Source organism: Petaurus breviceps, unplaced genomic scaffold (assembly GCF_028583685.1).
Source record: "Petaurus breviceps papuanus isolate PSGF00001 unplaced genomic scaffold, PetGlider_PUasm1.0 229, whole genome shotgun sequence".
NCBI lineage: Eukaryota > Metazoa > Chordata > Mammalia > Diprotodontia > Petauridae > Petaurus > Petaurus breviceps.
This window is the reverse complement of record NW_027185903.1, coordinates 33,780,221-33,794,601: the sequence shown is the minus strand read 5'-3', so window position 1 is coordinate 33,794,601 and position 14,381 is coordinate 33,780,221. Positions and strand designations below refer to the sequence as shown.

The window sequence follows — 14,381 nt, the reverse complement described above, 5'->3', positions numbered from 1 at the left end:
CATTTTGCCTCAGTACTATTTTATTAGATTTTGCTTAGATATGGACACCATTGTAAAACATAAGGTTCGGTATTTCAAAGCTAACCATCAGGACAAGAGAATCTGATCAATAGAGTGCTGATCAAGGGGAAAGATACAGCACAATAGTCAGTAATCGCATTGAAATTGACTAAGAGACATTTAGAGGCAGGTTTATTAGTGCTATCTCTTAAAATCTGGGTTTGGTTTACAGATGTCAACATGATTAAAGGTGTAAATGAATTCAGACTGACTGTTTACCTAGGATGGGTAGAGAAGAGTGGTTTATAAATTTTATTATCCAAGGGGATTAACTGCGGTAAGGATATTTGTTCACGCTGAGGAAGGATTTTCTTGATTTTCTATCTCAAGCAAAGGAGCCGTGTGTCAAGAGAAAGTGGAATACAAATAAGGGTCTTGTTTTTGCTTTACTGCTTTTATAAAACCAAACAACATGTGAAAGCCTTTTAATGCCACGCATGCTGTGAATTAGGGAAACGTATAGAACAAACGGGGTGGAATAATCAAGAAAGACAAAATCAGTAGGTCATTTTTTCATTTTCTCTTATGGGATGTATCACTGTAAATTTCACATCCATGACTTTGGATTTTCCTGTCAGGAAATCTGGTATACCATGAGATAATACTTATTAAACTGCTATTGTATTTCTATCAGTAGCCCTAAGCTATGAAGTTATGCCATTATATATTGTTTCTGAAGAGAGAGAGAACATACCTTGGTACAAGTGGGTCTGGCTTATTTTTCTCTCCATCCAATTTGATCAAATAAGTATTTAGAAACATCAATACTGCATATTCGGCAGGTTTAAATGTACTTAAGTGGACCATAGCAACAAATTAACATGATTATCCTTCACAAAGAGAGGCAGGCTGGCATGGCAGCCTGGCATAATGGATAGAAAACTGATCACTGATTCAGAAAGCCCTGGATTCAATACAGACTGATGCATACTATCTATGTGAACATGGACTAGTCTCTTAAGCCTCTCAGAGCCTCAGACCACTCTTTATGACTTTAAGGTATGTTATGTTGCTTATTTGTACCAGTTGAGGGAGTTTCCACTATTGAAGACCCTCCCACAGATGAAAGCATAGGTCCAGACCTTTCTTCTCTCATTGCCACCACATGGGGTATATGGGGTATTCAAGCAGGACCAGCACCTCTGGTGTGAGGGCTGCTGAGCCCTTTTCAGGGTGACTCACCCACCTTTGGTGTTCACCTGTCACCCAGCTCTCACCTATGCTCCAAGAAGCTATAGTGTGCACAGTGACCACACCCTAGGAAACCATCTCACTAGGCAGGCTAAACCAGGTTGAGGGTAACCATCAGACCTTAAACCTATTGGTGAGTTAGGGAGGTGTCTACCCCAAGTATGTGAAGACTTCCACAGGCACAATGGGCAGATGAGAACAATTTGTTCCAATGGCCATGAAGGTGGCTGAAGCAGGTGCTATGGAGCTCTTACAGCGTGGTCAGACATCAAAGAGGCCAAGGTCATCCTCTGCATCCTGGGCCATCGTCCATCATCCTGACTTTTGTCTTGCCACTAGACTTCGATGACTCTAGAGGAGAGCTACAACTTTGTGCAGCTCTGTCTTGCCAAAATCCAATTCACCCATGAATCAAGACATCACCCATGATGTCATTAGTCCTTTTCAAAACTGAAGGACAAACAACAGCACAAAATTAAACTGATTGTGGTCTTTTTTTTTGCAGTATCCATATATCACTGTCTCTGAAGTAATAAAGGGTTGCAGGAGTACATGTAAAATCTATATTATATACTCTCAAATTTCCAGTTTGCACCAATTCAGAGAATTGAGTTAAGAGATCTTTTCTTCTCATGGATTCACTTCCCTCCAATTTCTCGGTAGCTCCGTTGCCTATATCTTTACTGATTCTAACTTGCACAGTAGAAATAGACAGTTCAGATTAATCAAATGTTCCAGATAATAGAATATTACCAAATATACATGCTATACATCAACCACCAATTTTCCTAGAACTAGAATAAAGTCTACTGAATATCTACCACCTAACCTGCTTTTTGTTCCTTATTCCCTAAAGTTTCCAGTCCCGATTTAAATTACCTCTTTTTGTCACTTATTAAATATTTGTTTTAATTATTTTATTGGGTTTAATTCCATTACCCTGGTTGGTCACATAATCTCTATGGAGCCAGTTTTCTCCAGCTACAAAATACCTGCCCTTAATACTCAGCAGTTCTGTCTATCTGTCTGTCTGTCTATCTGTCTCTCTAAAACAGAATGCAAACCGAAGTCAGTTGTACTTTATAGTAAAGATGCTCTGGATCATTCCTAGAATACTTAAAAGGCAGACAGATGCTTAACAAATGCATTTTGAAACTGACCCTCACAATGCAGAGAGCCAGAGCTTCTCCCATTAACCTAAGGCTAAGTACATTATTCTGTGTATCTTAGATGTAATTTCTTCATTAAAGTTTTTCTCTTTATGACCTATGAAAGAGTTCCAGGATGCAATGTGTTCATTTGAAACAAACACAAAAAAATAAAAACATACACTGATGATGGTGGTGGTGGTAGTGGTAACCAGTTTCTACAGTACTTAATTTTTACAAGTTGCTTTACCCATGTTACTTCATTTGGTCCTCACAGCAATTCTGTGAGGTGCATCTTATTATTATTCCCCATTATACAGATGAGAAAACTGAATCTGAGAAAGCTTATATGACTTGCTGGGGGGTCACACAGCTAGTAAGTTTCTGATGCAAGTCAGGTCTTGCTGACTGTAAGTACAGTATCTACTATGTCATCTAGCAGCAAAAGTCAATATTACTTATCAAGCTCCAGTATTTGCCACACTGGTATTCTACATATAGTGAATATGCTCTAGCTCACTCTTTATTTTTATTTTTAAAAATTTATCTATTTATTTATTTTTAGTTTTCCACATTCAATTTTATAAGATTTTGAGTTCTAAAGATGGCATGCAATTTAATAGAGGCTATACATGTGCAATCATATTAAACTTATTTTCACATTAGTTATGTTGTGAAAGAAGAATCAGAACAAAAGGGGAAAACCATGAAAAAGAAAAAAAAGAAAAGAAAATCATGTCCTCCAATGTACATTCAGACTCCACAGTTCTTTTTATGGATGTGGATGCATTTTCCATCGCAAGTCTCTGAAATTGTCTCGGATCTGTATTGCTGGAAAGTCTAGTTCACTTTTCTAGAGCCAGGTCAGTTAAGATTCTAAGGGTCCCTGAGTGATTTTGAGGTGCCTCCTCTCTAAGGCCATTTGCTTGAGTCACCTGTTAGCCACCAGTGAGTAGAGTCCCAGTTCGGTTTAGTCACTTAATATCAATTTGACTTTACAAAAAGATATTTGCTTCAAAGATATGAGAAGGAACAAAAACATAAATATTTCTGTCTGTTGTCTTAGGGCACTCTCCCCTCCCTTAGCCTGGTCGCTGGAGAAATGGACCTTAAACTTAACCCAAGTCCTACATGGTATCGTTCCCACCAACTTCACATCCATGTGGCATTATTGCCAGATGAATCCTTGTCTCTGGGTTGAGTCCCAAAGGCCACTCCTTGCTGCTCAGGGCATTGATACTTGGCTTAATGCAAAACCTGATGTGAATTCCAATTCCTAGACTCTGACCAGTTTGTCCTCCTGACCTTTCACAACCCACAATGTCATAGGCTCCAGATTAATCTTGTTTGACTGAAATGAAGGAGAACAAATGGCTAGGCAAAAACATTGAAACCAATTTTCATGGGGCCATTAGTCTTAGTGGGGAGAAGTCCCAAGGACTCTCCCCTTACAACTTTGTCCCTCTTTGAATGCAGTATGCAAAGGAGTCAAACCATGATTGAGCAGCCAAAGAGAAAATGACTGAGTGAAACTTTGAAGGCAACCCCAGGTTCAGCTATGCAGTAAATCAAAGAGGCTGCCATTTACCATTTGGTTAGCAGGTTGGAACTCATTGTAGAATGTCTCCACATGCTCCAATGTCTCTCCAAAGAATTTCCAACACATATCATCACTCCTTCACAGTAAGTAGACTCCCTAGCCTCTTTTACACATTGAGTAGTATCAGAGATACTTTGTATGTGTACCAGGTCCCTGAATATTATAGTTGATAAAAAATATTCTCTAGCAACTTCATGTCTATTCTGTATAGTTCTACAAAGTGAATGTTTTCTCTAACAACATGCATTAGGAATTTGGTCATTTAAAACCGTGGAAATGAATTTCTTTTATTCAAAGGAGAAAGAAATGGAAGATGTCTTTGGCTTAACAAGTACATTTTCACCTTTGGAATGATTCGTGCCCCTTAGTTTCTTGGGTTAAAAGCTTTTCCATGGTGGTTTTCACATACTGGAAGAACACAGCATAGAAAATCTAAGGCACAGTCAAATGTCAGAAGTCATTTGAAAAGAAGAAAATTCAAGATCTCTAACTTCCAGTCAGAATCCCTGAACAATGTGAGAGAAGGACCATTTCAGGAGCCCAGGCACTGTCCTGGGCTGTTCACAGGGAATTACAGGAGTGGCACTTGACATTATAAAAAGAGCTTTTGATCCAAATAGACAGCCATCATTACCCCTGAATGAGGAGTGAAATGTTTACTTGATTTTCATTTCCCCACCATCATGGCAGAAAATACTAATGATATTGGAAAAGGAAAAACTGCTTCAAAAAATGCACAAGACCAAGAGTGTCACCAACTTCACCGACTGTGTATCTCCTCAGCATATTTGTTTCTTCTTTCCTTTTCCATTATTTCTTTTATGTGTCGTCTCCATCAGCCAGACTGTAAGGTCCTTGAGGGCAAGGATTGTCAACTTTTTTCTATGTGATGTGCTTGGCATATAATAGATGCTTCTTTATTTACATTTATTCATTCGTTTGTTCATTTATGTTAGAAAGCAAACATACTGGACCCCTCCCTGGATTTGCATCTCTACACTTTTTTTCCATAGTGTAGAGTTCAGAAAAACTTCAGATTGAATTGTTGTGTAGACACTCGAGTCAAAAGCAATGGTAGAGAATCTGCCACCTGTCATGTGGTTTCAACTTGGGAAAACCTCTGGGTTTGTTCTTTTTCTTTTCAGCCTTTTGAGTCCCAATTATTTTTTCCCCACTTTGGAGAGGTCTGGGCTGCTCAGCCTGGTGGTTTGAAATGGCTCCCAGAAATGCTTCAATCATGACCATAATGGGGCTTGATAATCAGCTCCTTCTCAGATTCATGCCAGCAGGATGCACATTCAACAATTTTGGAGTCTCCTCTTTTCTGTCTGTTTGTAATTAGACATCCTTCACTGTAATGCAGCTTTTGGAAAAGCTACATTACACTCTTTGTGGGGTGGCTGATTTTAGAGCAACCCACTGAATGCAAATATGGGCTGAGGAAAAAAGAGAGTGATGGGGGAAGGACCAATGGGGAGGGAAAAAGAAGGAGAAGAAATATGTTGAAAGTAAGACTGACATATAACAGAGAGAGGTTGTCTTGTAATAGGAAGCCTTAGGACCAAGTCTTACCTCTGATATCTATTGGTTGTATGATCATGGATGTCATTTAACCTCTAAGTGCCCCAGACCAGGTTCCACCTAAGATTATAAATTACAGAAAAGTTGCCAATCTGCATTGATAGCTGTTTTTATTTTTTTCCCATATGAGGAGGCTACTCTGTTAATATCACAATCCAGACCCCCAAAAATGAAATAAAATATACCACTAAAGAGAAACAGTGAGGTAGAACAAAAAGACTATTGTTCTGGACATCAGGAAATGAATTCTACCCTAGTGCTGTTGCTATATGACCTTGGCCAAGTCACTTAAATTTACTTGGACTCGGTTTACTCATCTGTTAAATCAGGGGGCTTGAGTTGGACTGATGATAGAATTAGAGCTGCAGACTATCAATCAACAAATATTTATAAAGGACCTATTATATGTCAACTGTGCTAGATGCTGGAGAAACAAAGGCAAAAATGAAATAAAACCTGCTCACTCATAGAATTTATATTCTAGAGGGGAACACACTATATATATATATATATATACATATTATATGTGTGTATATGTATATATATGCACATATATAAATATGTGTACACCCATATATGTGAATGCATATGTGTTCGTATGTATATATGCACAAAATATACAAATATATACACATATATGCACACACATGTATATGTATCTATATATTGTTTGTCTATATATTGTATTGTGTATGCTCCTAATATGTATATATGTATGTATACATATATGTGTGTATCTATATATATAAATTTTTTTGTGTATAGAGATACACTCCTATGTATATTTATTCCTAGATAGTAGGCTTGACCTTAGAGAAAGACCTGAGTTCAACCCCTGCCTAAGATATTTCATTGCTATGTAAACCTCAACAAATCACTTACCTGCTCTCAGCTACAGTTTATCCCTCTGTAAAGTGGACTTCATAAGAGCACCAACCTCAAAGGATTGTGGTGAGGACCCAGTAAGATAAAATATAGAAAGCACTTTTTAGACCTTTATTAAAGGGCTCTATAAATGCTTATTATCATTATTGTTATCATCATTATGTAAATATATACAAAAAATACAAGTGATATGCCAAGAGGGCATCTGGGGAGGAATCTGGAAAGATGTCATGTAGAACATGCTGTTTGAGTTAAGCTTTGATGGGAGCAAGGGATCCTGAGAAGTGAAGGTGAAGAGGGAATTCATATCAGCCACAGGGGACAGCCTATTCAAAGGCAACATCACAGAAGAAGGAATAGCACATGTGAATAACAGATGGCAGGTGAGTTTGTCACCTACGGTGTTTGAAAGGGAATAGTGTGTTAGAAGCCTGGAAATGCAAGCTGAAGCCAGGTTGTGAAGGGCTTTATGTGCCAAGCAGAGCATTGATCCTTGAGGTAATAGGAGTGGATCAACATGGTCAGATTGTGCTTTAGGAACTTCAATTTGACAGCTATGTGTAGGGTAAATTGGAGTAGAGAGAGACATGAGGAAGGGAGACCAATTAGGAAGCCATTGCAATCATCTAAGTGAGAGGTGATGAAGGCTTGAACTAGGACAGTGGTCATGTGAATTGATGGGATGAAATGTACCAAGAGATGTTGTGTAGACAAAATTGGCAAAGCTTGGCAACTGCTGGATATGTGGAGTGAGAAAGGTTGTAAAACTGAGAACCTGGGAATATGCCTCAGTAGCTATAGGTGTAGATTTGAGGGGAAAGATAATGAATTCTGAAGTGTTCATGTTGATTTTGAGATACCCTTGAGAATCTTATTCTAAATATTCAATAGGCAGAACTGGAGCTCAGGGGAGGGTCCAGTATATAGAGATTTGGGAATTATCGATATAGACATGATGACTTTTAACCTGCAGAAAATAATTAAGACCACTGAAAGAGTGTATATAGAGGGGGGAAAGAGGTCCCAGGAATAGAATTTTGGGCAACATCCATAGTTATAGGGCTAGATTATGGATAATGGCCCAACAAAGGAGACTAAGAAAAGAGCAGTTAAGTAGAAGAACCAAAAGAGAATAGTAGTAAAATGAAAACCCAGAGAAAAGAGGGAATCTTGGAAGAGAGAGTGGTGAACAATGTTGAACATTGCAGAGAGGTCAAGAAAGCTAAAGGATAAGGAAGTGATCATTGGATTTGCCATTAATTTGCTATCATTAATAAGTTTAGAGAAATGGCTTTCAGTTCAGTGATGTGGTCAGAAGCCTACGGGGTTGAAAAGTATGTGAGATCTGGAAGGCTAAAGGAAAAGGGATTAGTTGAATGATATAGGTAATACCAAAAAAAAGAAGTTAACTCTTTAAAAGAAGTCGAAGCAGGGAGGTGGAGTCAAGATGGCAGAGTAGAAACCAGGACCTCCATGTGGTTCCGGCACCCACCACCTCCAATTCATGTAAAAGGGGACTCTGAAAAAACTTTGGAGCTACAGAACCCACAAAATGACACAGAGAAGCTAACCTCCCACTGAGGACAGCCTGGCAGGCCACCAGGAATTGGCCAACACAGAGCTCTGGGAGCCAACCCTGGCCCCACGTGAGCCAGAGGTTTTAGCCCCAGGGTGGGTCTGATCAAACACTGGCTGGAGGGACTCCAGAGCACCAGCAGCTGGGGTGATCCAGAGTTATCAACACATAGATGCTGAGGACAAAGTGAGAGGTCAGTGCAGTGTGGACTTTGGAACCTAATAGTTGGGAGTGCATCGGCTTTTGCCCCCGGAGCAAAAAGCTGCTGAGGGCTGGCATCCCAGGCAGCTTCAGCTCCTGGCCTGCAGACTGTAGGGGGACCAAGCGACCAGTCTGAGGGGTAATCACTCTTGCTTTAAAGTGCTTGGATCTGGATTGTGGTCTAGGGTGGAGGTCCTGGGGTGTGTGACCAGCTTGCCAGACCATGTGGAGCTTCAGTGAGGGCACCCAAATAATACTTCCAGCATCTGAGAAAACCCCCAGTGTTTGGAACAAAGCCCCTCTGTCTGGTGGCAGAGTCCTACTGTGGCAAAAAGCCCAAAAGTTAAGTAATTGAGTGGCAAAATGAGCGGGCAAAGGAAGCAAACCAAGAAAACCAATCCAACATTAGACTTCTGTTTTGGGGACAAAAAGGATCAAAGCATGGAACAGGAGGAAGACAGTGAAGTCAGAACTCCTGCACCAAAAGCTTCCAAGAAAAATATGAGAAAAATAAGGCCATAGAAGACCTTAAGAAGCAAATAAGAGAAGTAGAGGAAAAATTGGGAAGAGAAATGAGAACAATGCAAGAAAATTATGAAATGAGAAACAACAGCCTGACTGAGAAAAATCACACCTTAAAAAATAGACTAACTCAAATGGCAAAAGAGGCTCAAAAAGGCAATGAGGAGAAGAATGCCTTAAAAAGCTGAATTTGCCAGATGGAAAGAATCTCAAAAGCTCACTGAGGAAAATCATTCTTTCAGAATTAGATTGGAGCAAATGGAAACTAATGACTTTATGAGAAATCAAGATGCTGTTAAACAGATCCAAACAAATGAAAGAATAGAAGGCAATGTTAAATATGTCATTGAAAAAACCACTGACCTGGAAAACAGATCCAGGAGAGATAATTTAAAAATCATTGGACTACCTGAAAGCCATGATCAAAGAAAGAATCTAAACATCATCCTCCAAGAAATTCTCAAGGAAAACTGCCCTGATGTTTTAGAACCAGAGGGCAAAATAGAGGTTGAAAGAATCCACCAATCACCTCCTCAAAAAGATCCCAAAAAGAAATCTCCTAGGAATATTATAGCCAAGTTCTGAAATTCCCAGATCAAGGAGAGAATATTACAAGCAGCCAGGAAGAAACAATTTGAATATTGTGGAAACACAATCAGGATAACTCCGGATCTGGCAGCTTCTACACTGAGGGATCAAAGGGCTTGGAATATCAAAGGAGCTGGGATTAAAACCAAGAATCACCTACCCAGCAAAACTGAGTATCATGTTTCAGGGGGAAATATGGTCTTTCAGTCGAATAGAGGACTTTAAAGCATTCTTGCTGAAAAAACCAGAGTTGAACAGAAAATTTGACATTCAGATAAAAGAGGCAAGAGAAGCATGAGAAGGTGAACAGGGAAAAGAAATCATAAGGAATTTATCAAAGTTGAACTATTAATAGTCCTACATGAAAAACGATAATTGTAACCAATGAAATTTTTCTCAGTATGAACACAGTTGAAGGGAATATATATATATATATATATATATATATATATATGTGTGTGTGTGTGTGTGTATATATATGTCTATATCGGAGGGTATATGGGCATATGAATACATATGTGAATGTGTGTATATATGTTACAGGTATACATAGAGAGAGGGCACAGGACGAATTTAATAGGAAGGGATGATACTTATAAAGGTGAAATCAAGAGGTGAGAGAGGAATATAATGAGAGGAGATGGGGAGAGACAAAATGGGGTAAACTATCTCATATAGAAGAGGCAAAGGAAAATGGTTACAATGGAGGGGAAGAATAGGAAGGCAAAAGGGAATGGGTCAACCTTATTCTCATTGAATTTGGCTCAGGGAGAGAATGACATACACACTAAATAGGGTATCTCACCCTACAGGAAAGTAGGGGGAAAGGGGATGAGAGGGAGGTGATGGAAAGGAGGGCAGGCTGTGGGGGAGGGAAGTTGGAAAGGGACAGGATCAAAGTAGAGAACAGAACAAGTGGGAGGTGGGATAGGAGGGAGGGAAATATAGTCAGTCTTTTACAAAAAAAAAAGGAGAGAGAGAGAGAGAGGGAGGGAGAGGGAGAGGGAGAGGGAGAGGGGGAGAGGGGGGGGGAGGGAGGGAGGAAGAGAGAGGGATTTACTTCAGTAGAGAGAGAGAGAGAGAGAGAGAGAGAGAAAACCAGCTAACTGAAGTGGGTTTTTTTTTTATCATTTGGTCAGTGAATCAATAAACATTTGCAAGCTTTCAATGTGAAAAAAAAAAGTTCAAGCAGAATGTGTAGACAATTCAAAGGGTGGAGAAGTATAGGATTATAGCTTGAGGAGATGGAAGGATGAAATAAAGGTTTCTTTAAGGATGAGAGGGGCCCAGATGTAGGAATCAGTCCAAGGAAAGAGGAAGGAATGGTGTCATGGGTACAAGTAGAAGGATTGGCTTCAGGGACAAGGAGGGTCATCAGAAACTGAAGTAAAGAAGAAGATATGGGAGATGATGCCAGATGATCTTGAGATGTTAAGAAAGAGAGAAGAAAGAGCTCAGATTGGGTGAGTTCTATTTTCTTAGTGAAATATAATGTGAAAATTTGCTTAGAAAATATAGGCAGCAAATGGTGTGGGAGCACTGAGTGGAAAAGAGAAAGCTGGAAGTCCTGGAATGATGTCTTTTGGGATGGTAATAGAGTGTTAGGGATGAGTAAAAGAATTACCTTACTACAATGAGGGCCCAGTTAAGATTAAATAACACATATTTGTAGTGGATTCAGTCAGCATGGTTAAATGACTTTCTCCAGCACTGCAAAGGATTCCGTAGTGGAGGAATATGTAAGGTTGGATTGTTTAACTATAGTGTCAATATTGGAAGGAAATAACTATTTATTAAATACCTACTACTATTTATTAAATACCTACTACTATTCTGTTAAGCACTTTACAAACATTGTCTTATTAGATACTTATAACAACTCAGTGAATAAGTACCATTATGATCCACATTTTACCGTTGAGGACACTGAGGCAGACAGAGGTTAAATGACTTGTCCAGTTAGTAAGTATCTGCGGCCAAATTTGAATTCAAGTCTTCTTGACTCCAGGCCCAGCATTCTAGCCACTGCACAGCCTAACCACCTCTTGTTGGCAGATTGGGAAGGGAGAAAAGTAGGGCCAAGTAGGAGTAAAGTCTCTGTAGACTTCCAAGGAGTAGGGAAGAGTGAAGGTCCTGGTGACAATGAAGAATAGGTTTAGAAGCTGTGAGGTTTGGAAATGATGTAATTATAGGAGATTATAGTTGATAAAGGAATTTGAGGACTCTTGATCATAGAAGCTGATCTTTAAGCTCCATGGTCAGACTGACTGTGTATGTGACAGAGGTGGAATGAAAGAGTAAATTATGAGAGTTGAGAAGATTGAGGAAAGGGGAAGAGTAGAGTGTTTAAAGGAATGTTAACTCTTTTAGTATGTTGGAGTACTCTAGTCTACAATAGGAATTTGTGGAGATCAAAAGGAAAAAAGCTCCAAAACATGGTCACCTAAGCAAACTAGTTTTATTGTTGTTGCTATTGTTATTGTCGTTTTAAAGCTTTCAAGCCAGGGAGATGCATATAGACAATATCATAGACAAACAAACTCAACTAAATTTTTCTATAAGGCTTCTTTTATACAGAAAAGTGCCAAAATCAAGAGAACTGTTTACTTTGATTGGCTGCACTACAAGGTAGGGGAATACACAGGCATATTGAAAAACAAATTCACAGTTAAGAAGTATGTATTTTTAAAAAAGATATGAATGATCTATGGTAGAGACAGTTATAAGAGGAAAACGATTCAGTTTGGAAAAATAAATATTTTCGTTTCACATTTTTTTTGTCAGACATTCACCACTAACCAAAAACTAACTACAGTGTGATTCATGTGTTGGAGGAAATGGCAGCATTCTCAGCATCTCTCTACAATTAATTGCAGCTAATAAGACATCTGCACAAGAAAAGATAATATGTGATATGCAGTACAGAAGCAAAGAAATATCTCTTGAAATGGGATAAAGGGTATCAGATGCTTCTTTAGATACATAATTTTATTCATTGCACTTAACCATGCTATGTTTATTTGGAACCAAGATGGAGTTAGTTAGGTTCATAAGAAAACTCCACTTCAAGGGCTTAGGGTAGAAAGGAATTCCATGATTCCCACATTGAATTACTTGCCACAGGAGAAAGAATGACTTGGGGACTGGAAAATAACAACCCCTAGGATTGGCCTAGGGTGAGCTATGTGTTTAAATTGATCCTTAAAGGAAAAGTTATTGAGTGGTGGCAGCAGAGGGAAATATCATTTGCGAGCAAGAATATGACACCTTCCTCTATGACCAGTGTATCAGGAGGAATGAGAGAAGGTTCAACCTGTTTACATAAAAGGATGGCCAGATTTCCATGGTTCCTAAAAGAGGGAAGGAGAGTGTCATTTAGAGTATGGCTGGACAATTATGGTATATGAATGCAAGAGTATATTATTACCCTATAAGAAATAACAAAAGGTATAAATCCAGAGAAACCCTGGAGAACTTATACAAGCTAATGCACAGTCTAGTGAGCAGAACCAGAACAATTTCTATAATGACTACAAGACTTTAAAGCAAAACAACTGTGAAAAACTTTTAAGAGTAAGGGAATTTAGAGGTTGTTTAGTTCATCTTGAGGTTTTTTTATTTTGTTTGTTTGTTTTATTATGAATAAAGGATGGGAAGCGAGGCCAAAAAAAAAGGATGTCATTTGCCCAAGATCACACAGATAATAGGCAGGATTTTAACCCAAGTTCTCTTTCATATCTAATGTTATTTCCATTGTGTTATTTTAGCTTTAGTTGAGTTCTAAATTGGTATGAGTCACAGCTAACTGAAGACTATTTGGTAATGAAGATAAAATATCCCAAAAAATATAATGGAAATTAGTGGAGAAAAATGGTTCAGTTTGGAAAATTTCGTATTTTCACATCACATTTCAGGATTCTGTTCCTTGTCAGACACTCACCACTAACCAAAAGCTAACTATAGTGCTAATGTAGTGTACTATTAGAGGAAAAGGCAGAATTCTTAGCATCTCCCTACAAATTATCTCTCCATTAACTAATGTGTGAACACTTGGACACATGTTTGAATTCATATCTGGTAGGGTGAACAGTTTTAAGCTAATGAGTAATTTCTATATAAACATTGCCAGCTAAATACCATCACTGCCAATGTACAGAAAAATATTTTCATTTTTTATGGTAACTAATGGAAGGTGATTCTAACAAGCATACATTTGGGTAACATAATGAGAAGTTCTGCAGGGTAATGAAGAGAAGGCCAGTGCTGTCATTAGGAAGGCCCAGGGTCAAGCCCTGCCTCTGACACATATGGGCTATGTGACCATGGACAAGGCTCTTAACTTCTTGGTTCCCTAGGCAGGTATACAGGACTAGTCAGTCAAGAAGCATTTTAACAAGTTCCTATTATGTGCCAGGCAATTTGCTAAGCTCTAAGGATGCAAAGGAAAGCAAATGACAGTCCCTGCTCCCAAGGAGTTCATTGTCTGATAGGGGAGGCAATAATAAAACAATCAAGTACAAATAAGAGATATACAAGATAAATGGAAGTTAATCCACAAAAGGAGGGCATTAACATTAAGGGGGATCATGAAAGACTTCTTGGAGAAGGTGAGATTTTGATCTGTGGCTTGAAAGAAGCCAGGAAAGCCAGGGGACAGAGAGGAGAAGGAAGATAATTTCATGTATTGGTGACAGTCAGAGAAAATGCACAGTCAGGACATGGATGTCTTATTGGAGAAATGGTCAGGAGGCCAGTGTTACCTGATTGCAAAGAATGTAGGGGTGAATGAGGTTTAAGAAGACTGGAAAGGTAGGAGAGAGCCAAGTTAGGAAGTTATTGAATTGCAAAGAGATTTGCAGACTCACATTTGCTCTGCACACATTGGGAAAGGGAGTTTCTTCACTGAGAATTTCCTATAGTAATGATATAACAGGTATATTTCTGAAGGAATGAATGGTTAGATGATAGATATGTAGATGTATAAGAAAGAAAGAAAGAAAGAAAGAAAGAAAGAAAGAAAGAAAGAAAG

At 38.8% G+C, this 14,381-nt stretch overlaps 1 protein-coding gene across 3 annotated transcripts in view; it reads left to right on the top strand.

The window, feature by feature from the left end:
- RAB3C (RAB3C, member RAS oncogene family) overlaps nucleotides 1–14,381 on the top strand; it is a 352,364-nt gene that overhangs the window by 179,961 nt on the left and 158,022 nt on the right. The gene's annotated exons all lie outside the window — the stretch shown is intronic.